Source organism: Cryptomeria japonica, chromosome 1, assembly GCF_030272615.1.
Source record: "Cryptomeria japonica chromosome 1, Sugi_1.0, whole genome shotgun sequence".
Taxonomy (NCBI): Eukaryota; Viridiplantae; Streptophyta; class Pinopsida; order Cupressales; family Cupressaceae; genus Cryptomeria; species Cryptomeria japonica.
In genome coordinates this window covers 499,779,307-499,789,574 of record NC_081405.1, presented here as the reverse complement: position 1 = coordinate 499,789,574, position 10,268 = coordinate 499,779,307, and positions in this window count along the sequence as shown.

Genomic DNA, 10,268 nt, shown 5'->3' with positions numbered 1-10,268 from the left:
TGGATGAGGGGATAATAGGATTTAATTGAATTAAATGATTTTCATTCAATTTGGTTGCAATTGGAGAAATTAAATAAATTAGATTTATTCAATTTAGGATAACTATTTAATTAAATTTGAATTTAATTAAAAGTGGCTAGGGGGATTTAATTGAATAAAATGATTTATTCATTAAATGGGTATAGTGAATTTTATTTAAATAAATTAAGTAATTTACTTAATAAAATAGAAGAATGTGGATAATTTAATTAAATTGGATTTAATCAAATAGAAAAATGAACATAAAATATTCATTTAGGAATGTGGTCATTTTTATACGTCTACATTTTGCCCCTCTTTGAAGTGACGTGTGTGCACATGTTAATTCAAAGAAAATGATGTGTTTTGTGATGATTTATGATTAAATGCAATTTTTGTGTCGCTCTCTGATTTGCAAGTCATGCCCCAGATTCGAGATTCTAATGTGTGATGCCCCAGATTCGATATTTGATGTGATGCCCCAGATTTGATTTGATGTGTGATGCCCCAGATTCGAGATTTGTGTTGTGTTGTCATGATTTTATGTAGTTGTCCAATACGAGTGTCGGTATAACTTGTTTTGATGTGAGATATTTCAAGTGATGTATAAATATCAATCTGTTGTATTGATCAGAACATGATTATTTGCATTATCTGTTTCGAGTTCAATGTGTGTGAAAGCCTGAGTTGTTTTACAAGCCGATATGGGTTGGAAACTTGAGTTGTTTTACAAGCTGATATGGGTGGGAAACTTGAGTTGTTTTACAAGTTTATGATTGTGGTACTTGAGTTGTTTTACAAGTTTTGATATGGTTTTTGAGAACTTGAGTTGTTTTACAAGTTGATATGAAATGATAGGATTTTGAACTTGATGTAGATGAGCAAATTTGTTTCATGTTGTTGATGTAAGTTTGATTTTGATATCTTTGTTTTGATGTGGAAACTGATATTGGATTTGTTTTGAGATTTGATATGATAATGCCCCCTCGGGAGATCGTTCGTGCACACAAAGCATGAATGATCTCTCAAAAGAAGAAGAATGTTGTTTGAAAGATGGAAGAGTAGATAGTGATGGCATGCATGGGTTTGATAAGATTGATTAGATAGATTGGAATGAGAGCAAGTCTTGTTTCAGGTATGACACCTCCTGTATAAGACATGGATGATCGATCATCTGGGTTTAGGAATGATATCGTCTGTATAAGATATGGATGATTAAGTGTCTGGTTGCAAGAATGATACCGCCTGTATAAGATATGGATGATTGAGTTTCTGGTTGCAAGAATGATACCGCCTGTATAAGACATGATAGAAGATAGTTTGGAAGAATGATAGAAAATAGTTTGGAAGAATGATAGAAGATAGTTTGGAAGAATGATAGAAATATGAAAGTGAAGAAAGATTCCATGATGATGTGATAGATATGCATGCGAGGGATGCAATGATGAATGATGAATGATATTTTGAAAATGAGATGTATGATATGATATGCAACTAATTGTAAAATGATATGGAACTAATTGTAAAATGATATGTAGCTATGTGTAAAGTAATATGCAGCTAATTGTAAAATGATATGCAACTATGTTTTTGGAGCATCTCTCGTTCTGTATTTGCCATCCGATAGAACCATTCATTTGCTTTCTTTGTAAATATCATCACTGAGCATTGATTTTTTTAGGATATGTTGAAAATTTATACAAGCATAATGGTATAATTGAACCATAATGACCTGAGAAAAATTTACCTGATTTTTGATTTTGCAAGATAGCACAAGCGTCAAGGTATAATTGAACCAGGACAACCTGAGTGCGTATTGCGTAAACATACAAGAGTTAACCTTTGTCCCATACAAATCCAAAATGTCCTCAGCAATATGCCACCGGATTTCTTCATAGGACAAATTTGCATGGTAAAAGACTTCACTCACAGATAGAAGACAAATAAAATATCACATTCCTTCCTTGCTTCTCTAGTCATAAGACATCCTGGAGGTGCTCAGGAGATATGATAAGCAAAAATTAACAACCATAAGTAATCATGCATGCTATTGGAAATGTATTCTTGTCAATTAAAACATCTTGCAAAATAGATCTTTGTTCAGTTGAAATCAGTTCAAGTTCGTGATGTTTAGCCTTCTTGCATTGTCATTTGTCATTTGTTGGTTGTTTTGATCCTTGTTGTCTTGCTACGTTTTTGGTCTGATGTTGAAAATCTTGAAGGCGAAATGCCCCAAGCGAGGTCAGGATTTTGCCCCTTGTCGTTGATACTACTTTGATATGGATATGTACACTCATCACCAAGCCATGGTGGGATATTATTTGGATAATTGTTTCAGATAAACCAAGGACAGTGACTACACTAAGTATGTCCAAGATTGATAAGCATTTGTGAATTTTTGGTGATGTCTCAGATGGATGGATATGATATGTACAATATGATTTGTGAAACATGTACTTCCATCAATTGATAAAGATAAGGCTAACTATAATAAAATCCAGCAGTCATACTGATTGATGTCATTGTTATGATTTGGTTGATGATTGATGTATAAAAACTTATTTCTCTTGATGAATTTGGAAAAACTAGGTTGTTGTTTCTTCAACGTGATGTTACGATAGAAGTTCTTTCTTCTTAGAATAAGGAGATTAGTCATGCATGAGTGATCAATGGTTTCCTTTGATTTGTTTGGATTCAGTTGATTCTTGTTTTTGAAAATTTCAAATCTTACTTTATCAGAGTGAAGGTTTAGCTGTCCCTTCAGGATAAAGTGTGTCAAATGATATGGATAAAAGCCTCCCGATCTGGAAACTAGATTTGACAATTTGAAAATTTTAAACAAGTGTTTTTGAGATAAAAATTTGTAAGATGGTAAAGGATTTGATTGATACTGATGATGAAAATTTTCCGGATTATGATAGGAGAGACATCCTCTATTGCTCGATTCGTTTAGGATTCAGACAACTTTTGTTTTGGCACAAATTTAGCTCGAGAAATAGTTTTAATGGTTTGTTTGTCACTCTGCTTTGATGAAAAATGATGTTGATGGATGGATTGATTATCAAGACTTGATGATTGATAGGAATGTCTAGATTCAAAGAGTGAGTACCCCGTATAAGATCGATCTGTCTGGTTTCGAGTGTACCTATCCCTGTATAAGACATGTTTGATGTTGATGTTGATTTCAAGAAATGAATTGATTAACAAGACATGTGATAAGTTTGATTGCAGACTTTGAGAGTTTTCCTGTTGTTGATCTGATTTGATGGATGGTCCATGTGTTCATGCTTTGATTTTTTTTATTTTTTTTTTTGTTGATTTTTGGTTTTTGGATATTTTGATTTTTTTGAGTTTTTGGATATTTGATTTTTTTTGAGTTTTTGGATATTTGATTTTTTTGAGTTTTTGGATATTTGATTTTTTTTTTTGATTTTTTGGATTAGAAGAAAGATGTATTTGGTTGCCCCAATGTATATCAAGACAAGGAATGGATGAATGGATGACTGAACCATTGAGGTTGAAATAGATTCGTTGTCCATAGTTTTGATCAAGATCAAGGATGAAAAAGGGGATATGGATAGAGATAGGATATAGATAGCACTGGATGATGGAAGCAATGAATAGATAGGATAGATAAATATGGATTAGAGTGAAGCAAGATTGTAGAAAGAATTGGATGATAGAAGAAATGAATAGATCGGATAGGGGATATGGATTAGAGTGAAGAAAGATTGTAGAAAGAATTGGATGATAGAAGAAATGAATATATCGGATAGGGGATATGGATTAGAGTGAAGCAAGATTGTAGAAAGAATCGGATGATAGAAGAAATGAATAGATAGGATAAGGGATATGGATTAGAGGATTTGGGAGATATGGTAGGAAGAATAGAGTAGATGAACTTTGCCCCCAAGCATAGAGGTTTCCATTTGCAAAAAGGTGATATGTAAGATTGTCATAGTATTTAGCACCATCTGAATAAGTGTTCTCGAACTTTTCAAAGATAGAGACCCAACCCACACTTAGAACCTCTGGAAAATTCAACTGAACATTTCTAGCAACTAGGAAGCAGACTCAAAAGGGAATAAGAATCTCAAACTGGATCAAGGTACTTAGTTCTTTGATTACCGATGTGTGTGCAAGTGGGTTCATTCTGGCTCATATGATCATTGTAATCTTCAGAATCCAACATGGCTAGCTACATGAGTTACCTTAACTTCAAAAGCATCCTGGATAGAGCCTCGCTGCCAGCGAACGTCCATAGCCCCGACGAGGTTATCGTTGTAATCTCACAAATATTGCTCCATTGCCAGCCAGGCGTCCATAGCCCCGATGGAGTTACTTGCATGTTCCCATAGCCAATCATTTTGATATTTCATTTCATTGCATTTTTCTTTTCTTGATATTCATTTTCTTGCTCATGCTTTTGATATTTCTTTTTTTGCTCTTTATTTCTTGCATTGGCTTGTAAGTGATGAAACTTACATGGGTCTGATAATTACAGTGGCGCTGAAGCAAGATTTTAGATTTTTCACTAGCCATGTCTTCAATTTAAGAGATCACAATGATTTTTAGAGCAATCAATTAAGTGTATGAGATATAGTAATCAAAAGATGTCAGTACCAAGATATGATAAGTGGTTCTTTTCTGGATTGAATGTGTATCCCAACCAAAAGAAAATGTTAAAGAGGAACAACCTCGGATTCTAAAGCATTTCATGAATAGATATCTAAGAAAAGGACTGAACATGAGATTCGAACATGGGCAAGTATGTGACAAAATGACACAAATGCCTATTTCACTGATGAAGGATTGTATGCAAAGGATTGAATGATAGGGATGGAAGGATAGAAAAGAGGTGTTGGATAATAGATAGAATGTTGGAAGATTTGTGCAAGGATAGAGGGAAATGTTTTCAAGATGAGTGTTGGTACTTGAGAAGTGATGAAGAGATGGAGGAAAATTGAATTTTGGGACAGAAGGACCCAAAATAGATAGAGGAAATGATAGAAGAAGTTTTGGAAAGATGTTTAGATAGAGGATTGAAAGAATTTCAAAGATGTGCTCCTCGTTGATCTTTCTTATGGATCATTTGAGGTGATGGATTTGTGGATGGAGGGAAGTAAGGACCCAAGATGGATGGAAGGGATGGAGAATTCGATTGTGGAATGAAAGGACCGAAGATAGATTTGGAGGATGAAGAGATTCCTTGATCTTGATCTTGACTTGGAGTAGGATCATTTGAGTTTGTGCTTTTCTCGAATCTTGTTGGATGAAAGTCTTTCCTAAAGATAGTTGAAATGTTGATAACCATCTCAAAAGATGTTTTGTTGGATATGGAAATCTTCTCCACTTTATGATTCTTCCTTGTTTGAACTAATTTTTGAGTTTGATTGTTGGATACTTTGCAAGATATTTTAGCATTTGTGGCAAGAATACATAGCACACATGAAGACAATGATCATCCTAATGCTAAACATTGAGTGTATATTCTTTTGAGGATGTGTTCAAATCCTCGATGTTATCACTGGTTTGATTTACAACAAAAGACACATCAAATAGACTCTTTATTCAAAGGTCATTGACAATATCATAGCCCACTAGTCTCGATACTCCATCAGCTCAAACAGCCTTGTCACCCCCTAGAGGGCGCCCGTTTTTTTGCCTTTTGCCAGAAATTAACCCAAAGTGAATTGCTTCACAATTGAGTAGTTATCTTGGGAGATATATGGTGAGTGATCTTGGGGGCGGATTCTTCCCCACCCTTGCACTATGATATTGCCAATGTTTGGCGACTGACTCGGTTCAAAGTTTCTAATGCTAAGGTTCTTGATCAGGCTTCCCGTTCGGCCGTCAGTGATAAACTCCCTCAGGAGGCTTCCCAACCTTTAGAACAAAGGCTTTACGTATCTCAAGGATACTGGGGGAAGGCTAATCGCTGCGCGTAACCGTTGAAAGGGACTTTCGTCACCCTCCACTTTTGATTATAGTGGGTTGGAACACTTGGCTTCAAAGTCGTTCCCCACTTAGGTCGTTCCCTTCACACCGGCCAAAGAATGGCTTTAAGAGTTTTTCAACCCCTCGGGAAGGCAGGCCTGCTAAAGGATTTAAATGCTTGAAATACAGAAAGCTTAAGAGTGGTTTGGCTTTTTGGTCACCCAGTTATGGGGAGAGCATATACCTTCCACTTTCGAGACAAGGCAATCAATTTGTTCTTTTTAGCCTCCAAGACAATGATTTGCTAACTTCTATTTGGAGATGTTGCTCCAACAAGCATGATGTTCTTTTTAACCCTTCATAGCAAAGTGTGTATTTTCAAAACTTTTGTAAAACAAGCCTGGTCAACAAAGTAAATCGTGATGTTTGATCAACAAAATTCAAGTCGATAGGGGAAAGTTTTCCCTCTTTGCCTTGCACAAAATGAAGATGAAGTTCTTTTACTTTGCAAAATGAAGTGAATCCTTTTAAACACCAAAGGATGGTGAGGTTCGTTTTAAGCTTTGCAGAAAGTAAATTTGTTTGTTCTTTTTTAGAGCTTCCAAAAATGAAGTGTTTTTCCTAACTTGCAGGAATGAAAGGTTTGTTTTGTTGTTCTTTTTACCATGCAATAAAGAAAGATGAAGTTTCTTTTAAAACACCAAAAAGGAAGGCATGAAGTTCATTTTATGCATCCAAATGAAATGATGAGGTTTATTTTAATTTGTGCAAAAAGGAGAGTGAGTTCTTTTTAACCAACTTTTGTTGAAAGAAAGTAAAAAAAGAAACTTAAACCCTCTAAACTAACTCCTCCCCCTGCACAAAAAAAAATATTAGAACCTGCACACAATCAGTGATCAAATGTTAGTGTGGGCTTACACAAGCCTAAATTCTGATCTTGGTTACAAATTTGACAATTCTGATCCTGAAATGCCCTGAAATTTGACTAAGTCTGAAATTTGGAAGATCTTCCAAAAACTAGATTTTGCATTACAACTCCTAGAGGTCTGAAACCCCTCTCAAACATCCTGAAAGTATATATGGAATATAACTTAAAGTATAAGTTACATTTCCATTTCCTCTTATCTTTTTCCTTTCTTATACTTAAATGTTATATTCCATATATACTATGCCTCTCACAAGCCTAATTTTTTACTCTGTCGTGAATTTTTTACTCTGCCAACTCTATGCGCTAAAGTATTGCATAAACGCGCTAAGAAAAAGCACCCACGCGCTATTATGTGGCTCCAATGCGCTAAGCTGTTTTATGGACGCGCTATTCTGTTTTTCTTCCGCGTCGAGACATACAGAAAAATATTAGTGAAAGTCACGCGCTAAAGAAAGGACTCCACGCGCTAGAGTATAGTTCCCACGCGCTAAACAGTGAGTGCGATGCGCTAGACTGTTAATTAGATGCACTACTCTGTTTTTCTCCCACGTTGATACCTACAGAAAAACTTAATAGAGGTCACGCGCTAATGTTTGAACTGCACGCGCTAGGTGATGGTCTGCACGCGCTATACAGTGGATTGGATGCGCTACTCTGTTTACCGGATGCGCTAAACAGTGTTTTACCCGCGTCAATACCTACAGGAAATTTTTTTAAACAAAATCACGCGCTAAGGAAAAGTATCCACGCGCTAAGACAGAGAGCCCACGCGCTAAACAGTAGGCTAGAAGCGCTAAACTGTTGGGCGGATGCGCTACTCTGTTAAGTAGATGCGCTACTCTGTGTTTTGCCCGCGTTGATACCTACAGGAAAATTTGTTAAAGAGTGTCATGCGCTAAGGAACAGTTTTAACGCGCTAAGACAGAAAGCCCACGCGCTAAACAGTAGGCTAGAAGCGCTAAACTGTTAGGCGGATGCGCTAACTTATGTCTTTGACGCGCTAATTCTAGTTTCCCGCGTACCTGCAAAAGTCTTCAAATTCAAAAAATGATAAGTTATTGGGGTGCGGGCCCCACGGTGGGCGCCAGAAATGTATGGAGGAAAAATGGATTGTTAGAATTAAAAATGTGAAAAATATGTAAAATACCAATCCACACACACACACAGGACTTCTTGATGCAAGCTATGGAGTAACGTAATGTTACTCAGCTTCCCAAGGAGGGTCCCATGGTTCTCTATCTCACAATGTCCCTCAAACCAATGTTTTGCTCTCAGATTACTAAGCAAAATGGCTTAGGGATGGCAAATATGAGAACGAGAGAGATTTTTAATCGATTTTAGCATGAGATGTGTTATAAGCTAGATGAGATACTAGAAATGCAACAAACTAAATGATAAGATGACGAGGTTAGTATGAATACTATCCTAGCATACTATATTTAATCTATGATTGACCTAAAATGATAAATAAATTACTCTAGCATGCATGTTCATGATTAATTCTGATCTAAAAGAGGCTAAATGAAGAGCATAAGATGATATGAAAGCTTGAAACAATTTGAGTATAAGTGTGATGCTTCAAATTTGAAAGATGATTGTTAAGAATGGAGGAATGAGAGCTCTATTTATAGCACAAACAGGGCAATGGATGGTCAGGATTGAAAGGTTCAATCAAGGGCCAGGTTTGAAAGTTGGGGATCCATGTGCACAATTGGCACCAATGACATGGTGACAAGTGTCCACACCAGATTGGGTTGAAAGAAGAGGTTGGAGGCATTAAAGGCCTGAGGAGACCTCATGGTTATCTAAAGGCTAAGGGTCAAGTCTAAGTTAGGTTTACCCACTGAATTAGGATCTAATCCAAAGATAAACCTTTGTGCAAATGATTAAGAGATAATCATGGTCAAAGCATTAATAACCTGATGAGACCCTTGGGTTGGATAGAGGTTGAGTCAAAACAAATGTTTTAACCATGTGGGAGGGTTTGAAATAACCATTAATGGTTATTGGAGACTTTGTGGATTAAGTGGTTGAAGGTTGGAAGCCTTCAATGGTTTTCAAAGACTTTAGGGTTTTAGTGGTTGAAGGTTGAAAACCTTCAATGGTTATCCAAGACTTTGGGCCATTTGAGAAGTGACCTCCCTTTGCTTAGGGATGTGACAAAGTTTAGATGAGGGTTAGGTTAATTAGAATCGATTAGAAGATTCTAGAAGGGGTTAGGAAGGGGTTTGGGATTTTGCAAGTGGATGAGGGGATAATAGGATTTAATTGAATTAAATGATTTTCATTCAATTTGGTTGCAATTGGAGAAATTAAATAAATTAGATTTATTCAATTTAGGATAACTATTTAATTAAATTTGAATTTAATTAAAAGTGGCTAGGGGGATTTAATTGAATAAAATGATTTATTCATTAAATGGGTATAGTGAATTTTATTTAAATAAATTAAGTAATTTACTTAATAAAATAGAAGAATGTGGATAATTTAATTAAATTGGATTTAATCAAATAGAAAAATGAACATAAAATATTCATTTAGGAATGTGGTCATTTTTATACGTCTACAGATTGATTAGTGTTTTTTGTCTATTTTACATGTACAATGACCATTGAGCTATGTGGATTTGTTGAATGCACCTGATTTGCCCGTGGATCAAGAGAGGGCAGAGGTATGTATCTCTACTTTATTTTCTTGATTTCATGATTATATGCACTCGTACATGTGAACTTGTGATATATTATAATCTTATAATTTTTTCATACATGAAATATCCATACCTATTTCATCAATGGCGAACCCTCCTTCGTGCACTAGAGAAGCATCTCAGGATCCGGTACACTTTTGTTTGATATGTAAAATTAATTGTTTTTAACCTTCAATACTTATCATTATATTAATTGTATTTAATCTTTGAATATTTTTTGTATAGGTAATATAGATATTTTCTACATCGATGGTGAGTCATCCTCGGTCCATTGGAGAAGCATCTCAGGCACAGGTACGTCATTGTTCTCTATATTATAATTTTTAAGTGTTTTTGATATATTTATGTTAGTACATTGTATTAATTGTACATTTAATCTACAATAGACCCCTTCGCGGTAAGGCCATAACGTGGATCGATTTAAGTATGTCTTCAAGAAAACTCCTAAGAGTGACAAGGAGAGGAGAGCAAGGACATTAGATCCTAGATCAATCGATGAGGTAATCTACATTTCAACTGCAAAGGAACTATAGTTAAATGCATAGTTATGTTGTTAATTGTGAACTATTTTCTACAAAAGAATTCTAACTTAGCTTTTGAATTGTGGTTTTGCACTACAGAGCCACGTACTGCATTCAAGAGGCTTGATTTTGATGATCCACCACAAGTTTAAGATCA